We start from the raw sequence: 26349 nt of genomic DNA on the forward strand, positions 1-26349 counted from the left end.
AAATCATTATGTTTGCCGAGTGAATGTTATTAGGCTGTGAGGAGAATCAAAGCTCGCCATGTGTATGTAGGCCTGCGGGTTGGGCATGAAGCTTTCTTTTTAAAAAAAAGTAAAACATGTCTTTCCATTAGAGTTGGCATTTAACATCATTTAGTATCAGTTTCATGTGTATGACATAGGGGTTAGACAATCACATACTTCACAGCATGGAGCTTTCCCGAGCAAGGGTCAGAGGGACTAACATCTCAAGATGGACGTGAGTGTTATAAGGAGCTTCTACCTTCTGAGCTATGAAAACCGTTCCAAAATCTCTAAACATCACCTTGTAGATGGACATTTTGACAACACATTTCAAAATTTTTATCATGTTTTACTAGTTATTTACTTGTTTGTTTTTTCAATTGCCCAAGTACCATAAAACATGTTTGAAAAATACAGCTGACCCTGAAATCAAATGACAAGTCTCTCTTTACCTTCCTTTCCTAAATTCCACTCCCAGCCCCAGAGGTAACCACTGCTATCAGTCTGGATATATGTTCATAAGGATGCATGGATATTTCTCTGTGTGTTTATACAAACACACACAAGCACACAGTTTTGTGGAAGATTTAAAAAAAATATATGAAGATACCCTACTTTCAGTTTTGTTCTTTTTCTTCACATTGGATATATATTTGTCATGCTGGAGTTCAACAATTATTTTGCTGAATCAAAGAGTTGCCACTCTTAGCCTGTGTTGAAATTTCTGCCTTTTTCTTAGAATGTTGGTTTAAAAGATAGGCTTTTTTCAGTATCAAGCCAATCATTTTCTCCAGTTTTCTACTAATTTTTAGAAAACAGTGAAGCAAACATGCAATTATTTCGATATCTTGGTGCAAACAAAGAAGGAAACACAGCTGAAGCAGAACTATTGGCTACCAGGCGGTTTACCATATTCGTGCACTGGAGACATCAAACTCCAGCAGCGTAAAGGCAGTTTAGGGACATAAGTGTGTTCTGCACCAGAGTGCAAAGTGTTTTAAATTCAGCCTTATAAAGTTGAGTTTATATGTGGAAGTAATTTGTAATACTGTAGAAATATGTTTGTGCAAAGGAAGAAAGAAACGTCTCCTTTTGATAAAAGGCTGTTTTCCAAAATGTACTTAGGAATTTTTTCACATTAATCCTGTGTGTGTGTGTGTGTGTGTGTGTGTGACAGAGAGAGAGAGAGAGAGAGAGAGAGAGAGAGAGAGATAGGTTTGGTCATCTGCCTGAAAGTCCTTTGTCTCTCATGCATTAAACAAACAGGTCTTATTTTATAGTTTATTGCAATTTCACTTAATCTTCATGTGCTTTGGATTACTCTAGTCTTTCTAAAGCAACTGGAGATAACATAAGGCTTAAAAATAAGGTGTTTTTTTAAAGTCATCAACTAAACACTGAAGATATTCCAACCCAGTTAACAATTCGACTCTGTCCTACTAACCCTGAGCAATGCCATCTAATGAAAAGCAATGTCTTGATGGATCATTCATGGAAAACTAAAGTAATTACCATCATTCTAATATTCCTATTTAAATGCATGAAAAACTGATTAGCTGAAGGCAGCCCTATATATAGCTGAAATGGCATCTTCTTAATACTTATGCTAATGTAACAGACATTTTACACAAAGGTTAGAGGTGATGTAGGTAAGAAATGATCTTAACGTACACATTTGTTTACTTACAGTAATACATGACATGACTATTACTCTGAGAGAGATTTAACTGGCACAGAGGACAAGGTACACAGAAGGAGATCAATGTAAAAATACATATAATACATTCATTGGCACAAACATAGAAATATATTTATAAGACATATTCATATAGAATCACTAACCACTAAGAGAAGTGGAACACCCACACCTTCGAGCTAGTTTTACAAGTAGATTTCAGTTCTCTTTCAGCCTGAGGTAGTCACATTTTTATTTTGGTCTAAAGAGAATTTTAATTGACATTTAAAAAGGTTTAATAATTCAGCTGGCTCTGTGCATTATATACCTCGAATATAAAGAAACTTAAAAAATGTTAAAATAATGCCATTTCAAATTGTAGTTACCATCGTAAGTGAGCAATGAAGAACTGGGCTTATAAATTCAATTTAATTTTTACACTGTCATTTCCACATGGCTAACCCTCAGACTGAATTCTGTTTTCTGCCAGCTTTGTAAGCACACTCTAAGGTGAGACTCCCCAGAAATGGTGCATAACAATGAGCACATCACAGAAGCAGTGCATGAAGACGAAATAAAACACGAAATCACACACAGACTTGAGGATCACATACTCGGGCTAAGAATGGGTTACTGTCAACAACGGATTTCAAATAAGCCTCTGATTTAATGATAACGGAAAGCCAGAGTCTGATTGAGGGCAATCAAATGCTTCCTTTTCATCTGCTTCTAACTCATTTTCTATATGAAAAGACAAGACTGCCATTATAGCATCAGCAATATAAGGCTACACACAAATCTGCAGAGGGGGAGGCTGTCTCCATGAGCAATTATGACACAATGCACACCCCACCTCAAGGATGGTCAAGTGGACAAGCAACCAACAGGCACTTCTACTCAGCATGTTGGTGGAAATTAAGCATTCAAATTAAATTTGTTGTCGCCAGCAAAACTGGGATGGAAAGGGAATATGGCTTTCAGATTTAAAAGCTAAATAAACAACCAGATGACTCACCCAGGGGGAAATGAGGCTGCACTGAAGATGACCCCAAGACAGACACATCTGTTTAGCATTTAGGGGGGGAAACCTCATGGCTTATCCTGATTATCTCTGCCTAATCGTCCCCCTGCGTTCCAGCCCCCAGGACACCCTACCAGAATCTTTGTTTGTTGTCCACCTGAGTAGATTCCTTTAGCATTTCCCTGTTCATTATTGAACACTGTTTTCTGTTTTCAAGTGTAATTGTTCCTGGGATGCTTTCAGTCTTTTCCCCCAAAGGGCTGGAAGTTCTTCCCAGGGAGGCCCCAGTATAGCAAATTCTTGTTGAAGTAATATTGCACCAAAAATAAGAAGAGGCTACTGACTACAGTCAAGAGACTGATTTTTTGACAAGAAAGTATCTCATTATAGATAGGGAGCTTGAAACAAAACTTTTTTTCCCCTCTTTCGTTTACAGTTGGATGTTTCACCTATGTGCCCTCTGGATCATTTTATGGGAGCTGTGGGTATGTTATGAAAAACTCTTGCTGTCAGATACTGTGTTGCAAATGGGAAAAACCCTGGACTACACTATGGAAGACAGTGTGCGTATGCATGTGTGTGGTATGTGTGTGGCTCGTGTGGTTTATGTCGTTTATGTGATTGGGACCCAGAGGTAGGTTGTAGGAGCCTTATCCATGCTGATCTGCTTCCAACAAAACCTGATTCTGTCCATTCCACTTCCAAATAGAGAAATGCATCCATCTTTTGTGTGTCCCAATTTCAGAAAGAGGGAGCGAAATGGTCTTGTTCCTTCCAACCATAGGTGATATGCTGAAACCAGATCCAAGTCCTTTGGTCAACTCCTAGGGCAAAAGACAACTGTTTTTCAATCCTGTCCCTTTCCACCCAGCTGCTGATGCCAAGGCTTCCTTGCACAGAAGACTCTGCTTCAAGGTAAAGAATATGCATTTGCAAGCAAAACATTAAGAACTCCGTTTCCTTGGTAACTTGGGCAGGGAAAGAGAATTTAAGATGATGGGAAATATTCATTCTGACCAAGTACAGATCCACTTTCCCTCTCATTCCTAAGGCTTTATCTGCAACACAGAGCAGGGTCCCAAGGTGCTCCACGTAGCTATACGTCGAAAGATAAATGGAAAGTGAAGTCTGCAGCTAAGTTTAGCTCTCTGCTGAAATCCTTGGGAGATTATTACTTCCTTCTGGCTATATCAGGCCCCCCTTTCCCCATACATATCGAATGGCTTTGAAGTTCCACTTCATTTGAAATATTGTACTGTAAATGCACGCAGTGTGCTACTGGGCTGCATGGATTAATGGAGCAAATAGTTGCTTAAATTTAATTCAAAAGTAGTTCAGAAAAGACCTAGAGAATTAGTACCGGGGCTAAGGGTAGAACCTACTGAGTGGTGCCTGGCTGGAGGGAAAAACCCAGGGAGGAGGCACTGCTTCTCCTGCCTCCTCTGCCTCCTCTGCCTCCTGGTAGGAAGGGATTTTGCATGGTGCCTTTGTGCAGTCAAAGGGGATCCTGGCTGAAGGATGAATATGAATGAGTTACTGTCAGATGAATCAGGTCATGGCCCAAACAGGTGCGTGTGGATAGCCATGGCTATGCTCTGTCCTCGATTCTACATTGTAAGGTGGGGACTGATGACTTAGAACAATGAAAGAAAAACGTTTTGCTAGATGTATACCACAAGTCTAGAAAAAAGCTTCCAAATTTTTGCCCACACAGATCTGCCCACTGTTCTTTGCTTTGCACTGTCAGTGGATTTCAGTGACTCACCTGCACCTCATCACCCCTTTACAACACTTGGCAGCAAATTCTTGTTCATAATCAGACAGCTTATCCAATTCTAGGTCGCAGAAATCACTTAAGCAGTTTTAATGAATACGGCATCCTCGGGATTTACACTTAGTAAAAATTGAAAGTGAAGATTCCTAAAAAAGAGACAGCTAACCTAACGTTCCCATCCATATAATGCAAGCCTATAAATCTCAGATGAGATAATGGGGTCCCACTTGGTTTTTCTCCACTTTTTTTGGTTGGGTTTCCTTTGGGCTCCCGTGATGGTCCTAATGACATCAGATTTCCCCCCGTAGGTCCAAAGGAGAAATGAAATCCAAACTATCTTGAGCAATCTCCCACCATAACAGAAGAAGAGGGAAGCTAAAATCGAAGCCTAATTTAGGTTTAGAATCTAAAAAGAAAAAAAGAATGGGAATTATGCTTGAACCACCCTGTCACATGTTGAAGGTCAACCAGAATTGTAAGAAGCTTGGTATATGGACTTCACATACATGAAGGAAGAACACAGACTAGTGAGTTACTTTCTCAAGGAACAAGGAGAAATTGCACAGCAGTGAGCTCTGTCTTCTGCTCCTACTGCCTCATCATTGCTTGGTGCCAGCTGCCCCGGGGGAAGGGAACACAAGAGCTTACGTGATAATGAAGGAGGTGTGCCTGTGGACAGATAAGACTAGGAAAGGGAAGAACCCACTCTGCCTCACTCCCCTCCTCCTAGATGAACTAAAGGCAGTTTGTACATAAAAGGCAGTTTGTACTTCATGAAACTCAATGCACCGTGAGACATGGGAGTGGGGGAGCCCTCAGAAGGAAACAGAAGATGCTTCCAGTCACTTGTGAAAAGATTCCAAAATAGACATCATTGCTCAAAGAGTCTTCACGGCATTGCATACTCCATTTTGGGGGGGTTTGTTTTCTACTATCAAAACCAACTGACCAACTAGCCCACGCAACATAATTCAGAAAGCCCATTTTTTTCTTGGACTGTGTCCAAGTAGAGAGTTATTTATTACATCGTCTTTGCTAACGGGCATGTGTGTGCCAGAGGAGCACGGCTTTTGCTTTGTTCCGTCTGGAAATCCAGTTTCTAGAGCAGTGCCTGGCACCTAATAGGTCCTCACTAAACGGTTGTGAATGGAGGGATGAGTGAAGGAATAACAGATCTAGTTAAATACATATCTTCAACTTGAGTTTTATAAAAGAGACATACATTTTAACCAGTCAATTCTCATACAAAGAAATAGATCATTCCCTTTAATAGCCAGAACCACAGGGTAACTTATAATTTCTCTTTGATTTGATTCAGAAAGACTACAGCTATGGAATAAAAAGAAAGCAAATTGAGACCCTGTTCATTTTGATTTTCTGTTATTTCTGTGGCTTACTAATAAGCCAATCAATAATAAGAAGATATCTCTGCAGCCATCAGCAACTCCCTTTGGTGAATCTACCAGTTTCTTCTTAAGGAAGACAATTACTGAATTTAAAATCCATTCAGTCTTCCATAGAATTTTCCTTTACTATATTGAAAATCTAAATGACCAATGCAAGAAGAGGTGACTGCATTTTGAGTACAGTTAGTGAATTTTTAAAAAGATGTTATTTATTTATTTTTAGAAGAGAGGAAGGGAAGGAGAAAGAGGAGAGAAATATCACTGTGTGGTTGCCTCTCATGTGCCCTTTTTGGGGACCTGGCCTGCAACCCAGGCATGTGCCTTCACTGGGAATTGAACTGTGACCCTTTGGTTCACAGGCCTGCACTCAGTCCACTGAGCTACACCAGCCAGGCCAGAATTAGTGAATTTTTTTAATTAAAATTTTTATTTTCAGCAAATAATTGTTGATTTGTATAGTGATGTCAGAATATGGAGAAATCCTAGATATTTTAACCCATATGTAACATATGTAATATACAATGTATAATGTACAATATATAATATATATGTAATATAAGTATACACACACATATATATATTTTAACATTTTCTCCAGGGGTAAAAATACATGTAGTACAGGACCATGACGCAGATGCCAACACTGACACGGGCAGGACACGGAACACTCCCATCATGTGGCCCTTTTATAGCCATACCCACTCGCCCTACCTCCATCCCATCTTACTCCTGGAAACCACTAATACTTTCTGCGCTTCTGTAATTTTGTCATTTAAATAATGTTACATACATAGAGTCATATAGTATGTAATCTCTTAAGACTGACTTTTTTCATTTGGCATAATTCTCTGGAGAGTTATTGTTTGCATCACTATTTTGCTCCTCTATTTTTAAGAAGTATTTCATGATATGGAGAGTGTAAAATAGGTTTAACCATCCATCTGTTAATGGGTGTTTGGGGGGCTTGCAATTTTGGGTTGTAATGAATAGAATTCTTAGAATCATTTATGTACAGGTGTTCAGATAAAGGCAACTTTTCATTTCTTTGTCATAAATCCCAGGAAGGAAATGGCTGGGTGAATGGTACTTGTATATTTAGCTTTTTAAAACACTTGGCAAAATGTTTTTAGAGTGGCTCTACTATGTATATCCTCTCCAGCAGTTTATGAGTGATCCATTTTCTCTGCATCTTTGTCAGCATTTGGTATTTTCACATTTTGTTTTAGCCATTCTGTTAAGTGTGTATAGATATCTCACTGTGTCTCTCCATGCTGGGGCGCCTGGGCTTGGGGAGGGGTAGTGGGTAATGTGGAACCGCCCTTACTATTCTCTTCAATGTGTCTTTTTGTTTCTGTGCTCTGCTCAGGTGCTGTACGTCTAGCTTTTGTGAAGGTGTTTTTGTGCATGGATAGTTGTTTAAATTGATGTTTCTGGCAGGAGATGAAGGCTAGAAATTCCCATACAGACATCTTGCTAATGTTACTACTGCTAATTTTTTGTTTTAGAGATTGCACGTTTGGTTTTAAATTTAGGACTTTTTCGCTTAGCCTTAGGTGGCAAATTCTTTTTCCTGTGAATTTTTTCTAAAAGTTTAGAGTTTTACATTTTACATTTAAGTTTGCAACTCATTTTTAGTAAACTTTTTATGAGATGTGAGTCTTAAGTCTAAGTTCACTTCTGATGCATGTGGATGTCCACTTGCCAAGCACCACTTGTTGAAAAGTGAACACTTCCTACATTAAATTGCCCGTTTACCTTTGTCAGAAGTCAGTGTGGCATATTTGTGAGTCCTATTTCTGGATTCTTGGTTCTGATCCATTGATATACGTGTCCTATGTGTCTCTGTAAAAATATCTTTGCTTTGTTCCTGATTTTAGGAGAAAATATACAGTTTTCATCATTAAGTTAAATTTTAGCAATAAAAGGTTTTTGGGGGTAGATTTTTTAGACCACTTGGCCATCCTGAAAAGCTCATTTTTTGTAGATTTTTTAAATCAAGATGAAGAAATTGAGTAAATTCTCCAGCATCCCTATTTTTCCTGATATTTTTTTCTAATCAAGAATGGGTGTTAAATTTTGTCAAATGCTTTTTCTGCAACAATTATAGTTTTTGTTTTCATGATTTTTCATTTTTTTAGCCTGCTAATATGGTAGATTATACTGAGCCAGTCTTACATCTCTGAAGTAAACCCTAATTGCTCATGGAGTATAATTTTTTTATATTGCTAAATTCCATTTGTCAATATTTAGTAAGAATTTTTACCCCTACATTTATAAGAAATATTGGCCTGTAGCTTTGTGTGTGTGTGTGTGTGTGTGTGTGTGTGTGTGTGTGTGTTATTTTGATTTGTATTTGGTGTCAGGGTAGCACAGGTTCATAAAGTGAATTGGAAAGTTCTCTCTCTTCTTGCACTTTCTGGAAGAGGTTGTGTAGAACTGATGTCTGGTATAATTCTCCACTTAACCACCTGGGCCTGGGCCTGCAGAGTTGGGCCATATTTTGTCTGCTTTTTGGAGGCTTTTTTGTATGTTATTAATATTGAACTTCATTTTCTTAATGGTTATGGCACATTCAAATAATGTACTTCATATTATGTGAGTGGTGGCAGATTTTTTTCTTCAGAGAGTTGGCCTATTTTGCCTAAATGGTCAATTTTATGTGTATGAAGTTTTTAAAAGTGTTTCCTTGTCATTCTCATGTCATTTGTGGGGTGTTATGTGTTGAATTATCTTGCAAAATCCATATGTTGGATCCTAACCCCCAGTACCTTAGAATGGGGTCTTACGTGGAAATACAGGGTCTTCCCAGGGGCAGTCAAGCCCCAGTGAGTTGTGACTAGTGCCTTTATGAAAAGGGGCAATTTGGACACAGAGATGTGTACAGAAAGAAGAAAGTCATGCACAAAGAAGAGAAACCTGGAACAGATTTTTCCCTCAAAGCTCCCAGGAGGAACCAACCCTGCCAACAACCTGGGTCTTGCATTTCTAGCTACCAGCACAGTGAGATAATAACTTGCTGTAGTTTAAGCCTCTCAGTCCATGGTACTTCGCCATGGCAGCCCAGGCAAACTAACACACAGGGTCTGCAGTGACATCTACACTTTCATTCCTGACACCAATCATCTGTGTCTTTTTCTTTTTTCTTTGTTGGTCTTTGTCAATTTTATGTTTTTAAAGAATAACTATTTTATTCTTTTCCTCTGCTGATTTTCTGCTTTGAATTTCATGGATTTCTGCCCTTATTATTTCTTTTGTTTGCTTTGAATTTATTTTGTTTTTTCCCCCCTAGGTTCTTGAGGAGAGAGCTGAGAATGTGGATTTAAATACTTTTCCTCCTTTGTAATGTGTACATTTACTGCTATGAGTTTGCTTCTAGGCACTGCCTTAGCTGCTTTTCACAAAGTTTGGTATATTGCACTTTCATTTTCATTCAATTCAATGTATTTTTTAATTTCCTTTGAGACCCATAGAGTTTCTTCATTGACTTGTAGATTACTTAAGAGCATTGTTTTGTTTTTAAGAATTTAGGGATTTTCCTGTTTTCTTTATGTTACTGACTTCTAGTTTTATTCCATTGTGGTCATAGAAAACATTCTGTATAACTTTAATTTTTAAAAGTTTGTTGAGATTATTTTCATGGCCTATGATATGATCTATTTTGGTATAGGTTCTATGGACACTTGAAAAGAATGGGTATTCTGCTGTTGTTTAGTGGAATATGCTATAAACATCGATTAGATTCTGTTGGTCGACAGTGTTTTTGAGTTCTTCTATACCCTTGCTCATTTTTCTTTCTAGTTGTTCTAGGAATTGTTCAGAGAATAGTGTTAAAACCTTTTAACATCTTTTAAATGTAACTACAGATTTGTATATTTTTCCTTATAGTTGTATTATTTTTATATTTACATATTTTGCATCTTGCAGATCTTTTGGCTGAAAGCTAGTTATTCTACTGGAGCCTTGTTGGCATAATGTTAAGTGTTGAGAAAGAAAAGTCTTCTATAATCTTACAATGAAATCTCAGTTAGGTTGCTTCTAACACTTGGATATTGTAAATTGTGCTGCTATGAACATCAGGTTCTTTTGAATTGATGTTTCAGGATTCTTAGGGTATAAACCCAGCAGTGGAGCTGCTGGGTCAAAAGGCAGTTCCATTTTTAGTTTTTCGATGGAATTCCATACTGTTTTCCACAGTGGCTGTACCAGTCTGCATTCCCACTAACAGTGTATTAGGGTTCCCTCTTCTCCACAACTTCGTCTTCATTTGTTGTTTGTTCATTTGTTTATGATGGCCATTCTGAACAGTGTGAAGTGATATCTCATTGTGGTTTTAATTTGCATCTCTCTGATGGCTAGTGATGCTGATCACTCTTTCATACGTCTCTGGTCCCTCTATATGTCCTTTTTGAGGAAGTGTCTGCTCAGGTCCTTTGTACATTTCTTAATGGAGCTGTTTGTCTTTCTGGAGTGGAGTCATGTGAGTTCTTTATATATTTTGGAAGATAAAATCCTTGTCTGAGTATCATTTGCAAATATATTTTACCCTTTGGTTGGTTCCCTTTTCATTTTGCTGATGTTTTCTTTAGCCATGCAGAAGTTTTTTATTTTAATGAAGTCCCATTTATTTATTCTTTCCTTATGTCCCTTGCTTTAGGGGACTTATTGATAAAAATATTGCTGTGGGGAATATCTGAGATTTTCCTGCCTATGTTCTCCTCTAGGACTTTTATGGTGTTGCAACTTATATTTATATTGTTGCAACTTATATGGTATTGCAACTTATAAATCTTGTATCCATCCTGAGTTTATTTTTGTGTATGGTGTAAGTTGGTGGTTGAATTTCATTTTTTTTTTCATGTAGCTGTCCAGATCTCTTAACCATTTGTTGAAGAGGCTATTTTTACTCCAATTGTTGGAAGCAACCTACGTGCCCATCAGTAAATTAGTGAATAAAAAAATATGGTACATTTATATAATGGAATACTATGCAGTAGAAAGAAAGATGGAGCTCTTACCCTTCACGACAGCATGGATGGAACTGGAGAGCATTATGCTAAGTGAAATAAACCAGGTGGTGAAAGACAAATACTATATAATCTCACCTATAAGTGGAACCTAATCAACAAAGCAAACAAGCAAGCAAAATATAACCAGAGACATTAAAATGAAGAACAAACTGACAGTAACCAGAGGGGAGGAGGAGGGGGATAACAAGGGAAAGAAAGGGAAGAGTTGCCAAGAAACATATATAAAGGACACATGGAAAAAGTCAAAGAGGGGTAGGATTGAGGGTGGGAGGTGAGGATGGGCATGGAGGGGAGAGTTGAGGGGCGGAAATTGAGACAATTGTACTTGAACAACAATAAAAAATAAAATAAAAAACATTTAAATGGGCCCTGGCTGGTGTAGCTCAGTGGATTGAGCACGGGCCTGCGAACCAAAGGATCGTGGTTCGATTCCCAGTCAGGGCACATGCCTGGGTTGCAGGCCAGTTCCCAGCAGGGGACGAATGAGAGGCAACCATACACTGATATTTCTCTCTCTCTCTCCTTCCCTTCCCCTTTAAAGATAAATAAATAAAATCTTTAAAAAATTTTAAATGGTAAAAAAATATCAGTTTTTTAGTGAGCCTGTTCTCTGAGCCATGACTTTCATAACTGTTAGCTTCCCTCCTCCCAAAACCTTAAGCAAGACAGGAAGTAGTGGAGACTGGTATTCTATGATTGGTCCAAGAGTAGAATAGAGCAATTGTTGTCTAAAAGTCTTCCTTCCCTTTCTTGGTCCTGTGGCAGTGAGAGTAGACTTTTGTTGGTGCTGTGTTTATCTGCATCCATTGGTGTTTCTCAGTTGCTGGCTTTTCAACAATAAATCTGGGATATATGAGGAGAAAAAAACTCATGAACTCATTGCTGTATTGTTCATTGGGTTTTAAGATCCCTAACTGGTCTGCTGTCTTCTCTTCATCTTTCAGAGTCTTCTTATGTTTGTTTTATAGATAATGCTTAGAGTCTTTAGTTGGGCTAGCAGAAGGAAAATGGAAAAGCATTTCTGCTCCACTTTCCATAAATGGAAGTCCTCCTGTTACTGAAATTTCTAAGGATCCTAAATATCCATGCCTTGGCTGAAAACAGTTTCAATATGTTTTTTTCAGTTACAGTGTTATTAAATATTATATTACTTTCAGGGGTACAGCATAGTGGTAATACATTTGTATAACTTATGAAGTGATCCTCCCAATAAGTCTAGTACTACTAACTTGTCACTGTACATAGTTATTATAATATTATTTCTATATTCCCTATGCTGATCTTTACATCCCTGTGACTTTTGTAACTAGATTTTGACAGCATAATACTATTATGGAGGGTCTGTTTAGAAAATTCAAAATTTGAAACTTATTTTATTAATAATATCATTGTCCTCCTAATTGACTTATTGTTTATTTAGATAGCCTGTCTCTTAAAGTGAGGCAGATATATTGTATAGCAATTCTCTACCCCTTAAATTAACACTTAATTCAAACTTGACCAGTTCTCTTCCACAAGTTGATGGTACTGTACACATTTCATGTGTCATTGTTTTATACAGTAAACTTCTAATTACAGCTGATATTGATCCTTAAGAAATAAGAAAATACATAAACTATAGAAAAGCTTGTTCTAGAACTTATTGAATAGACGGCCTACTATAGTGCCTGGCATACAATATGTATTGAACAAATATTTGCAGATGAATAAAGGACTCAGTGAAGACAGCTTTTGAAACTTAGTTAAGATATTTTTCCCTCTGAAATGACAGATTAAAAAAAAACTAACAAGTATAAATGAATCTGAAAGCCTCTAAAGGAAATTTATAGTTATATGTAGATATGTAGGTTATGCGTCCAAACATGAAGAGTTTCTGGTTACAAGCCTCATATTTACTCTCATCTATGATAGATAAATAGACATTCTTAAACATTTTTTAAATCAAAACATCTTTTCTTAACATCAGCCAAAACACAAGAAAATTAACAATCCCAAAGCTGGCTCTCCTCTACTTACAGTAAAAGTTAGTTTATAGTTAAATCTCCAGAGATCATTGTGAGTTATTTCCTTCATAAGATGCTCAAAGGTGTGGTCACTGTCAGAAAACTGCTTCTTTTTTTAGTAAACAAATGACTTTTCTCCTGTCCTCTGCTTTGCAGGTCAGAGGGCAAAGTGTTTCCAACTGGCAGAGCTCTCTCAAGCTGTGCTTCACGTGAGTCCTGTAGGGTAAGCCTTTATGATGGCAGAAAGCAGGCCCTGGCCCAGCTGACACAAATCCAGTTTTCTCTGAGCAGATCTCAAATGCCAGCTAAGTCCATTTACAGTTTTCATGGGCAGAGTGGTGGTTGTTATAATCACCTGCATCTCAATGCACAATATAAAAGAAAATGCGTCTGATTGCTGCAAATATTTGGGGTAAAAGACCCAAACACCAAGATGTCCTCCTGGTTGGGTTGGCTTCTTATAGAAGATAAAGGAGAGATCTATGGAAATCTTGGTTTCTTTCCCTGTGGAAAAAGGTCCACATTTTCCAGCCATGAGGGAAATGGATTGCATAACTTCCTACCATGGTAGGTTTTTACCCTAATGTTTTCTGATACCTTCCCAGCTACACTGCTCAGGATTTTCCCCACTCTGCCCCGCTCAACTCTAAAATATAAATCCCCAATTTCCTTTTTCTGACTGTTTTTCCTCAAAAACACTTACCATCATCTTGCATACTACGTGTTTCGCTCATTTATGCTATTTATCACCTTCACGCCACCAGAGCAGTGACCATGAGGGCTGGGCTCTGTGTTCTGTTGTATCCTCAGCAGCCCTGCCATGGGACAGGTGCTCCATCAACACTGTGTAAAATTGGTTGAATGCCTTCTCAAGAAAAGAGACAACTGTCACAAATGGTTTAGCTATCAAGATGATGACTGCCAACTGAACAATTCAGTGGGTTTTAATCACAAAGGCAGTTCGGGCAGGTGGCGAAACACTGGTCTGAGAGGACTGAACGTTTGCTACTTCACTCTGAGCAAGTCCCTTGGCCTCACTGGGTTTCAGTTCCTCATCTTTAAACAAGGGGACCCTGGGGACAAGCTCTCTGAAGCCCTCCCCAACGCCATCACCCAGGCATTCATCTGTTTATTATTTCATGCTCTGTGAGAGGAGTCTGGAGTCTCAGTGAAAATAAAGATGGCTTTATTTATTGTGGTATTTTGTCCCTATCATACATCTCATAGTACTGGTGATGGAAGTCAGATTACAAAAGATAGACCAAGAATAAGTATAAGGTAGTTTAAAATAGAGCAGGCAATAAAATAGAGGAACAAAACTGAGCAAAATAGAGAAAAGGAAAAAAAGAAGAAACAAAAGTGGGGGTGAAGACTATTCCATTGCATAAAAGGAACCACAGGGACAGGGCTATATCATCAGAGAGATGAATTTCCAACACTGTATGCTGATCACAGTCACGTAATGAATCATGATTTACAACACAATTTTGCAAATAGACTTGGTGCATTGAATTGTTCTAATAGGTTATGTTTTTAAATGACTTCTGAATCTTCAATAATAATAAAAAAAAACTTAAATGTAGACCTCGAGATTACTGCCTTGCCATAAAACAAGGTGATTTCACTTCCTCAATGAATGATTCTCTGGGAGCCACTGCAAGGCGTGAGCAGCCCTGTTCTCATCAATTCTCCTTCTTTACACACTTTTACCCTTCTCCAATCATAGGTCATTGCACCAACAAAATTTCCACTTGCATATCAAGTGACTGGTGCCATGGATGTACTTACTGTCACTTTTCATAAAAAGACCATATATTTTCAGCTACGACAAGAGACCAGCTGGCTAATTTAGAATGTCTGCTGAACATTTGAGGGCAAGTAATCATTTTATTTTTCACTGGCATATTTAGAAGGCACATGCTGAACATGAAAGATTATAAACATAAGAATTTTACAGAAGCATAAGGGGGCATCCAAAATTTTTTGTAGGAGAGGCACAGCAATCCCCTTCATAGCCTTGATGGTTTGAATAGAATAATTGAGAAATGCTTACTTTTTGAGCAGCAAATAAAGGCTGGTCAAAACTGGTTATGAAGTATCTTACATTTTTAAAGGAGAGTTTTACTATCAATAAGTCATTATACCTTTACAAAAGAAAATTTTATTAATTGATGTGGGTTCTAAATATAACAGTCTAATTATTAGTAAATACAGTCTCCCGTATTGATTATTCACCAAGCCAATGTATTCAATTTCACATTTAAAAGAATCATACACTAGTGCTCAATTTCAGGATCCAATTTAAAAAGTAGGAATACTGTATTATGCCTCCGAGTCTAAAATCATAGTATAATTTGAGTGGAAGATGAAGATATAATGCTATATTTAAATTTATTTTATTTCATTCTGTTCAGTGTCTATATTTGAATGTTTTCAATTAAAAATAAGTGTTTACATAATAAATAAATAAGATAAATGTATATAATATATAATCAAATATACATGCATTGGCGATCAAAAATATACAACAGCCAAAAAGCAAATCTACTCTTCTAGAGAATAGTAACTGTCGTTTCCATTTGCTGCCAATCACCAGAATATATTTAATTTACGAGGCCCTTTTTATGTGACTGGAATTATGCTAGGCACAATATGCAAATTACTAATACTAAGAGACAGCCTAGGGTTTCCCAAATGACATGCTACAGAGTAAACTTGAAATAATATAATATAGGGACTAGCATGGCACTTCTCCAGAGATCCTATTATGTGGCCATCTGAAAAATATAGGCCCTTAAATCCAGCAAAGTCAGGCTTCGATATTGCCAAAATAGGTGCCTTAAATCCCTTAGCATTTACAAATATTTGTCTTGCCCTGGCTGGTGTGGCTCAGTGGATTGAGCGCCAGCCTGCAAACCTAAGGGTTGCTGGTTTGATTCCCAGTCAGGGCACGTACCTGGGTTGCAGGCCACGTTCCCCATAGGGGCTTGTGAGAGGCAACCACATATCGATGTTTCTGTCCCTCTCTTTCTCCCTCCCTTCCCCTCTGTCTAAAAATAAATAAAATAAAAAATCTTTAAAAAATATTTGTCTTTCAGGTTCTGTCTCACAGTATCTTCCAATGAGGTTGGTCATCTGGTTTCCTAGACTACGAGAAACAAGTCAGAAGGAGCTAGAGGGTAAAAGGAATAGGGGTGGAACAATAGGAAGGACTGGGAGGTGAAAAGCAAGAGGGAAATTTTAAAAATAAGTCCCAAATGTTGTTTCACATCATATTAAAGAACCAACTAGAAACGTTATCATATCTGTATGTGAAAGCTAAAAGGAAAAACACTCTAGCAGAAAACATGAGACAAAATCTTTGCGGCTTCAGCATAAGCAAATATTCTTCAGATGTGACACAAAAAGCCTGAGCCATAAAAAATCATGAGCTGTGAAAAATCATGAGCCGTAAAAGAAAACTTTGGTAAGTTAGTCTTAATCAAACTCTAAAACTTTGCTTTTGAAAGACATCATTAAGAACATGAAAAAGGAAACCACAGAATGGAAGAAACTATTCACAACACATGTATTTGACAAAAGATTCATATACAGAACTTATATAAAAAACTCTTACAGCTCAATGAGAAGACAAAGACTCCAACTAAAATGGGAAAATATTTGAGCAGACATTTCACAGTGTAAGACATAGGAATGGCCAATTAGCACATGAAAAGATAGTCAATATCATTGGTAATTAGGGAGTACAAATGAAAACCATGTTGATATATTAATGTACATCCTTAGAATGACTAGATTTTCTTAAAAAGACTAACCATATGAAGTGGAACTCTCATCACTGCTAGTGCAAATGGAAAATGGTACAACTACCTTAACAAAAGTTGAATATACAACTACCAGGCGATCCGGCAATCCCATTTCTAGTTATTGGCCCAAAAGAAATGAAAACATATGTCCGCTCCAACTCAATTAGAAATTCCATGGAGCAGGCTACATCATGGATAGCCAATGCCTCCCACATTCCGAACAGCTAGAAGATGCTCATGCTAGGCATTCATGAATGAATGGATATCAGCTAACTAATCGCATGCTCTCCTAGAGGCACAAGGTATATTACAATGACTTACTTTTTTTTAAGCTGTGAACCCACTCATCATCCCCATTGGGATTTCACCTAATAAGAAATCCCAACAGGTAAAACAGATAAACTAGGCCCCACCCTGCCAGGCTACCCTCTCTGTCTTCCGGTGGCAACTGATGTAAAATCTTCTCAACATGTGGTGGGCAGGACCTGTAAGGAGTCATGAAGGATTCACAGAAATTTCACAAGGGGAAGTGGAAAGACTGATTAGAGTCGGAATTACATATAGAGTAATGAGGTACAGCCAGGGTAGATGGGATGGGTTTGAGTGTAAAATGTTCTTCAGACCTACTCCTTGACTTTCCAAGTTTTAATACTTCTAGTACCATTTCTCTGGGCCTTTGGACGATACCAAGAAGAGACACTTTCTCCTGACTTTCTGTTTTCGTGGCACTTTCTGCCCTTCATCAAAGCCAAAGATTCCACCAATTGTAGGACACATAATTTTATGCACTACCAAAGCAAAATGTGGCCAGTTGAAGTACGGCATGGTGCCCTCTAATCCCTTAGAATTTGTATTTTAACTTACTGTACAGGCTCTTTTAGGATCATTTAGACATAGAAGACACATAACTGGTGATCATGATCTTGACCTCTTTAAGCACTGACAACTAACTTATTTCCAGAACACCAGGACTTAATCATCATAATTTTATAGTTTCATTTTCCCCCCTCATGACTGAATCACATGTTGCTGGAAGTTAGATGGCTTCTGTTCAAAGTCAACAGGAAGTTCAATGGAAGTTCAAGGCTTTAAGGCTAAATCTTGCAGAATGACTGAATCAGTAATGCCAGCCTCTTGTTGTTTTGACATTTCTTTCATCTCGTAGCAGATTATATTTTCCAAATACAGCTGCAACAATTTCTCCAAGCCCATATGCTCCTCTAGGAACTTGCTGCTTCGTAAGCAAGAGGTGAAGTGAATTCCCTTCCTCCTGAATCTGGACAGGCTTCTGACTTGCTCATAGCCAACAATGCAGCAGAAGTGTTGCCTCATAACCTCTGAAGCTTGGTTGTACAGGGTAATTTAGCTTTCATCTTGTTCGCTGCAATACTCACTCAAGAAGCCTTTGGTGGTCAAGTAGATGGCCCAATGGCCCTGGGGCTGCCAAGATATTTCAAAGCCCAAAGTAGCCCATGCTGAGAGACTACAGGATGAGAGAAAGATGCTTGACCACACTTCCACCGTCTGCTGCCCCAGCTCTAGTCTCCTTCTGACTATAACGGCACAGGGAATCCTGAGTCAGAGAACCACCCAGTTTCCTGCCCCGCAGAGATTATGAGAGATAATAAATGACCAGTATTGTTTTAAGCTATTTAGTTCTCTCACATAGCAAGAGATAACTAGACTATATCTATTCCTAGGAATTAGGGGGCCATTTCTCCTACCTTTAATGGAATCACTTGATTTGTGCTAGGCAATCCTTCTTGATATCTTAGCAACAAAATATAACTAACTGTATCTACTTTTGGGTGTAGCTCATGTGAAACACTTGAGCTCCTGCTTTATAAAAATATGAACTTGCCTTTATAATTCATTAATATAAATGTCTGCTTGATTAACATACCATGTATACCTCCTAGCACTCTTTCCATGCCTCTATGTGAGTGGTAATTTTTAAATGCTAAATCACAGAGTCGTTTTTTAAGAAGACACTTTAAATGGCATGTACAAATGAATACCTGTAATATCCACGGTGAACACAATCCACCTGAAGTGGAGTCAATATGGACACCATGACCAAGTTCAAGAATGAACAATCACAACTATGCATTGACAATTACCTGGTCATTGGTGAGAAAAGATGTCACCAATTCTAAGATACATCCCAATTCTGTGATGTTAAAATGTGAACTTTTAGGATTAGAATAAGTGAAGCATGACATTCTCTGTTCCTCTCTCGTGGCACATACCACATATAATTTTTTGCCTTGTAGTCTAAGTATTTGTATATGCCAGTGTTATGAGTCCTGTCTACCTCCTTATCTCCAGCAGTTCCAAACTTCATGTCATGCACTCTGCCTTGCTCTTGTGGGGAGTCAATTAATCATCCAGGTTGACTCCACTTTGCCATCACACTTTGTAATCTCACATCCTCAGATCTGGTTCTCAGTCTCGCTGGGCAGTTCTTTGCTACATCTGTCTGGCTGTGAGTTTGGTTTCCCACGGTGACTACTCCAAACCTTTCTGTTCTCAATTTTCTAAGCTCATTCCCATCACCTTGAGAATTGAGAAGTTACATGGCACATGGGGAAGAATGAAGATTTTGTGGTAAATTCTATAGAGTTTGTAGACTGCGTGGCTTTTGGTAAGCAATGTAATTTCTCAGCTCCTCAGATGTTTTCTCTTTTTGTACATGAGAGAAATATTATGTTCTTGAAAGGGTTATGGTAAGCAGTAGGTAAAAGACTTATGTAAAAAAGACTTACATAAAGTGCCTAATATCAGAAAGCCAAGCTACGATACCAGTAGTTTTATTTCTAGTTCCTGTTTCACCCTCTCCCCCTATTGCCTCCTATTTTGTGGAGAACCTAAAGATCATTCTTTCAATTGCTCTTCATTTCACGTAAGAATTTACCTATATCTTTATCCTACCTGTCTTCATTGACTCTTGTCTCATTGAGAATATTCCTGTTCCTTCAGAGAGGGTGAGCTTAACGTTGTAGGGTCTTTCTTTCCTCAACAACAGGAGAGCAATAATGGAAGTGCCCACCCCCAGGTTGGTTTTCAGGATTTAATAAATACATCCTAAACCTAGCTCATTTCCTGGCCCATAGTACATGCTGAATAAACAGAAGCAGCGAAGCAACTTGACTTTGCCTCTGGCAGTGAACAGGCTTTGTTTCATGTTAAATCTAAAAGGCTTGAGGTGCAGACCAAGAAAGAAGTTGATAAGCTGAGGTTTGAGTATGGCTAGCATTAAAAAATAACTAGAAATGCTTGTGAGGCTAAAATGACTTCTCTGTCACCAAATAAGGGTAGATCTTTTCCTCAGGTGGTTAGTCTTACAAGTTCTGCCCTAGTGTCCATTTTGTAAAAAAACTAATAGAAATTGTACTTTGAATAAACACTCAATAAATACTTGTTGATTAACTAAATACACCTCCTGTTTTCCAATAAGAGTTAATGGGAAAATGGAGTTCATATAGAGAATCTCACTTCAATCAACTTTCAAGGGCACATTGTTTTAATTTACAGAAACTGCTTCATGAACAGGGACTTGGCCCAGGCTCCTAAACATCTTGCATCCTTATGTACATCTGTTGGCCTAAGAATGCCTAACATCACTTGCTGGCTAATCCCAGGGCAAACCGTGAGCCCTTCCAGCTAGAATAATTAGGTATTACTTAGTTTTCCAGGTACCACCTTCGCCTCTAAGGATATAAAAAATGCAAAAGTTTGATGTTATTCTCTTCCAAATAATGATTAACTTTATAAAAAAGTTTTTAAAGTTCTTTTATTATTAATTTTTGCAATTTGTTAGCCTTGTATTGATTTTTTCCTATAACTATGACCTTGACTGTTTAAATTCATTGTTACTATCTTGTGAATGTTATTTTGCCTTATGATATGATTGATGTTTTTTCAAATGTATGTGTAAGGTACTGTGCAGAAGGTACTTTTGAAGATTATGTGAGCTAAGGTTGAAATCAGGTAAAAGGGCACCTGGGATATAATAGATGATTTAATAAAGCTTAATTCCATGGAAAACTTCCCTAATTCCCGTTGACCTTTTGTTTTTGTTTTTTTCCCCCCAGTATATGGGCAGGACTATAGGGAGAATTTTTTAATGCTGTTAACAGTGTATTTTATCTTCTTAGTCTCTGAGATTAAGAGCATTAAAAGCAAAAAAATATATACTAACATTTCTGGAATTTCATTTAAAGTTCCTATCTATCTAGGTGTTCATAATCCATGTGCGTGTAAATATTTCTCTCACACTTTCTGATGCAAACAGAGTTTCCCTCAGGTTGTCCTCCACGAAAAGATATGCTTTACATGATCTTTTCTGTAGATAGGATTTCCATATCCAGGCTGAAGAAAGTCTTTGAATTACTATGAAGTACTATCTAAATTTATATACTAAACTCATGGCCTGTTTAAAGCCTTATCTATGTTTATTTTAAATAAAAGTCATTCTGGGTTTCTGTAAAAAAAATCAGTAACTTTATTAATAAAACACAATATGGGGCTTCTAAGATACAGTGGAAGGAGAGTCTCCATGTGGTAAAGACCAAGGGCAGTTAGACCAGGGTCCCAATTGTTATCTTCAAAATCCACCATGCCTTGACCGTCTCTCCATCGCTCTTGTCATCTTTCTGGTGACTTACAAAGAGTGAGACTCTGTATCCTATTTAAAATGCTAGCCCAGGAGAGGCCAGCACAGCAGTACAATATTACCTTCCCTAATACCTTACAGCTCAGTTCAGACCTTTATCTACACTTTACTAGCATTATGGAATAACAAAGGCTGCACACTAAACACACACCAAGGCACACATAGATGCACACACACAAAAATACACAGAACAGGGTAAATATCTGAAGTATCCGTCTTCCTATGCCAAATGTACCTAACCACCCAGGAACAAACTTAACACTCTCCAACTTAATGGTTTCTATATGGTTTCTTAATGGTTTGTCTCTTCCACACAAGCCCATTTTCTCTGCTTCAATTTAATTCAGGTGTGTCTATGTTTTCTCTGCTATTGACACTAGAACCTCTCTTCCCTATGTCCTGTGGACCTTACTGTACTTTTTTCAATAAAGAGTAAATTAAGAACACTATCTATAACCTTGATCTTCTTGGGTTACATTTCTTCCTGTTCTAGTCTATTCTGTGGCTCAGAAATGAACTGACTCCATGGTTCATATGTTTAAGAGTAATTAATTTATATTCATCATATTCATGCTGATAGTATTTTGCTTTAATAATTTAGCTATTGAGACTCTCTCTCTCACACAAGACTAATAAATAATTTGTCTCTAAGAGAAGATGTGATGTGAATAAGATGCCTGGAGTCCACAGTTAGGCACAGCAACTTGCCTATGGCACCAAAAAAGCGCTGACTTCCAGCCCTGGCCTTGTCGTTAACCAGCAAAGAGACTTGGAATAAGTCATGTAACATCACGAGATTTCAAGTCTGTAACACGACAAGATTTATATGTAACATGACAGGCTCGCTAGAGGATGTCTCTGAACTTCACTCTAAAATCTGATTTTGCATGTGCCTTATTGCTAAATGTGTTCTAGTAGTTCATTTGACTTGTAAAATAAAAGTTGATATTTTTAGAGAAGGCAATTGGCTGCCACACTGGTTGGTCACACTTATTAGTTCCACACTATGTATTTCACATAGAACTCAGCACCAGTGGCGATTAGCTTGGATTCCCCAGGGGAAGGCTTCAAGTGAGGATTTGTGCTCCAGTCATCTGTAAGGAAGTGCTCCCAGGAGAAACCGGGAAGTGAAGTGGCTGTGTTGGATAAGCAGTGGAAAAAGCTCACCAAAGGTGCAGGTCCCACAGGGGGGCTCTGAGTATAAAGCATGCCTCAGGCTTTTCCTAACTCTAGGCAAGGAGCCTGGGCTTCCTGCCTGTGTACTAGGAGGTGGTTGGCTAAGGCCTGTGCTGGGGAGGATGTAAATCTAAGGAGCTTCCGGCTCTCTGAGCAAACAATCAAAGCAGCCCTAGTAGCCCGAGAGCAGGCCTCCGAGAAGTGTCACAGGTACAGGCCATCAGAAGCAAGATGGAGCACATCAAATGGGAGGAGATGGAGAAAGAAAGCCAGGGGAGCCTAGCAAGGCACTGGCGATGTGCACCACAGGGCCTGTCGGCTAGGGCGCCTTCTTACATGCAAGAGAAAACCCACTTCCAACTGCCCGATTCCATCAAAGGAATTCACTGGCTCCACTCAGAGGCAGGGTCAGTCTCCCATATGGTACGTTAGGGGCTCTCGCAACACTTCCCGCAGCTCCCCAGGGTCTCATGGGTAGATGAAAAGACACGACATTAAAGAACTCTCCTATTTCAAGAGTTTCCAAGTGAAAATGTGTATGCAAAAAGGGGAACATCTGTAACGGTGTCAACAATAAAGATAAAGTAAAAAGAAAAGATGTCTGAAAATGAGGAAATAAACTCTTTGTGACCTTATTGAGTATTTTTTTGTTTAAGGAGGCATTAGTATTAAAATCTGTGAATTTGATTTTTTGAGTTTTTCTGGTCTCCAGTGGGTGAAGAAATAATACTTGAAATTTACAAATGTTGCTATTGAACAGGTTTTATACATTTTTATTAACTCACAGAAGTAGGGCACATGCACAGTCACTACGTCCTTAGATCCTTCGTGAGCACACTGTTGTTGTGCTAATGCCAAGGCTACAATGATAAAACGTGGCACCTCCTGGAAGCCGAAAGTGAACTCTGGGGAGTGCAAGCTCCTTGACAGCACACGTCCACGAGAGTGCTCCTGGATTTCCATTTCCAACACTGACCCCCTCTCCGCTTCGTTTGATGACCAAATGATAGAGCCTCAACACCATCATCTACACAAAGCATCCCCATAACCATATTAAGATTAAGGAAAATACATATGGAACATTTTATTTGTGCTTAGCGACAGTGAGCAAGGGGAAAACAGGCAGAAGAATTCTTGTGACAGTTTATATTCCAACAAATAATCACATGGTTTAAAGTGTACTACCAAAGCAGATTAAACCTTTTATGCATTTAATCATAATCATACTGTTCTCTTATCTGATATGACTATCTTCCATTTAAATATCAGCTTAATTGATGCCTATCCATTAATAATCATACTATGATCCAGGCCCGTTATACCAATTCCTTCCTCTGTAAAACTACAGTTGTTAGAAGAATGTTGAGTAGGAAAATGTTTAAATCCTGACATTAAAAAGTCCGTGATAAAAGCCAGGAGCTTCGAATTTCATGGCCCTTTAATATTGCCTTTGAAGTAATGAAAAATCCATTTTCCACCACTTGCTTCAAGGACTTCACTAATAACATCTACCACAAAGGACCGATCTTTTTTTAAAGCAGGATATTGTGACGTTATTCTAAAGCATTTAAAATTATATAACAAACTTTTACGGGAATTTCTCAGTCTACCTTCTTCATTTCCTCCAATGAAATACTTGTTAAATGGCTTACTTCATGTTAACTTTATGGAAATGGCAATGACAGAATATGCATCATTTCACTCAGGTCTAGAAATAAAGGATAACATGTTGGGGGTGGCAGGAAGGACGGATGCTATACATAATTTTAAAAACTAGGAAAAAGGCTTTTCTTTTGTTCTAAATTTCAGCTTACCTAAGTGGCAGAAAAATAGTGAATTGATAACCTTGTCCTTGTTCCTGGTGGACACTTGTCCTCCACACCAACCTCCCTTTTAGTGTAACTGGCTATCCACTCAGACAGAACCTGGAAGCAAGGAAATCACCAGGGCTTGCACAGGTCAACAGATCCGGTGATCTTTGCAGACATCTGTGTGTTAAGCTCTGTGATCGTTTCTGTGTGCCCTGAACAAAGTCAGCTGCAGAAAAAGTGGGATTTTGGAAACTCATGGAAATGGGCTGTTAATATAAAAATGGTTCAAGATGAAGTTTCCCAGGAGCACAGAAACCCAAGGAGGAAATTAGTTTCTTCTTTCATTTCATAGGGGGTCTTTGGCTAGGAAACTGCTAAAGATAACTATGCAAAATGCATGTGAGAATGTCACAGACAATCTAGATGGAGAAAGAGGTGACTTGAGTCAGTAACCTCAGGCTTTGGGTCCCTGCAGCTCAGTTTCCCTGAAAGTATCAGGTACTAGATGAGAAGTGATTCTAGGAAGCGACCAGTGAGGAATTAAAGGGCGGTTCTACTAGGCAGTGCTAAAAAAGGATAAATGAAAATATGAATGAGTAGATAAACTAAGCAAAAATCCACCTCTAAAGAAAGATTTTCCCATAATAATGGTGAAAGGCACAGCCACTTTTCCCTTGGTCCCTGCTTGTTCTCTTCCTTTTCATAGGAAGGATGATAGTACCCAGCTCAAAACCATTAACTTCAGAATAGTACCTGGCATATTTTTAGGTTAGCTCTTTTTATTATTATAATGTGATATTACCCATTTATAGATGATGATGGTGTCTTAGAATGTCCAATTGAATGAGCCAACATAGTAGTCATATCAATAGACGTATTCAAGGAAAATTTCCTTAAGTATTTAATGGAATCATTTCATTCCATAGACTGCCTGGGTCAGACCTAGTAACATAACACAATATATAGTCATATTTATGTTCTAGACCAAATGAGATGAAACATCTTGAATTATTTTTAAACTTGATTGCCCTATTTCAGGAGTTTCCACAACAAATAACTTCAAATTGAAAGTGACCCAAAACTTTAAATTAAGAATGTCATTTAAATGTCCTCTTTTAAAATTTTAATTACTATCTTCTGTGAAATTTGAGTGGATTCCTTCTTATGATATTCATCTGGCTAGATTTTAAAAGGCTGGTCACCTATTAAATGTTTTCATGGTTTCCTATTAGGAATGAGGGACAGGTGACATCTTAGTTAGCAGGTGGGATCATATGAAAGACAAGATGCCCAGTTTATGTCGGAGAACACAGAGTCATAACATTTTAGGGCCAAAATGCACCTCAGAGAGCACCTAATCCAAGAACTTCATCTAAAAAGTGAGAAAAAAGAAGCCACCAAGGTTATATACTTAGTGGCTTGTAATAGAAATGTCATTAATATAGCACAGTAGTGAACACTAAATATACACACACATACATATGGCTAATGTAATATGAACAGTAAATGGGTTATATATATGTGTGCGTATATGTATATATGGAATTTATCAGTCTATATTTTTCATTCTCCCCAATAAAATATATCTATGTATATATATGTATCTATAGATATATAGGTAAGATAGCATGCATATCTTATATACAATACATGGCTAAAATAATAAATACTATTTTGGTAACTATTATGTTTAAATATTATTTTGCTAACTATGATGCATAAAAGTCACTAAACTGGTAATGTTGGCTGATGACTTCTTGTTGAATTAGAGACACAATTAGCGTCATCATGTTTTCCATAATTGTGGGTATTTCACTCATGAGAATATGAAGAATATTAAGAATAATCTTAATAGCAATGCCCATATTTAATTTTAAAGGGTAAATTCTTAAAACAATATTTTTTTCTTTTTATTAAATGTATTGGGCTGACATTGGCTAATGAAATTATATAG

The 26349-nt window shown here is 37.9% G+C and overlaps 1 pseudogene; it reads right to left on the reverse strand.

Annotated features, from left to right (window-relative positions):
* LOC118978954 (60S ribosomal protein L28-like) overlaps nucleotides 1-23547 on the reverse strand; it is a 57402-nt pseudogene extending 33855 nt beyond the window's left edge.
* Nucleotides 23548-26349: the final 2802 nt, after the last annotated feature.

Source organism: Sturnira hondurensis, unplaced genomic scaffold (assembly GCF_014824575.4).
Source record: "Sturnira hondurensis isolate 20B ecotype Veracruz unplaced genomic scaffold, ASM1482457v3 Scaffold0022201, whole genome shotgun sequence".
Classification (NCBI taxonomy): Eukaryota; Metazoa; Chordata; class Mammalia; order Chiroptera; family Phyllostomidae; genus Sturnira; species Sturnira hondurensis.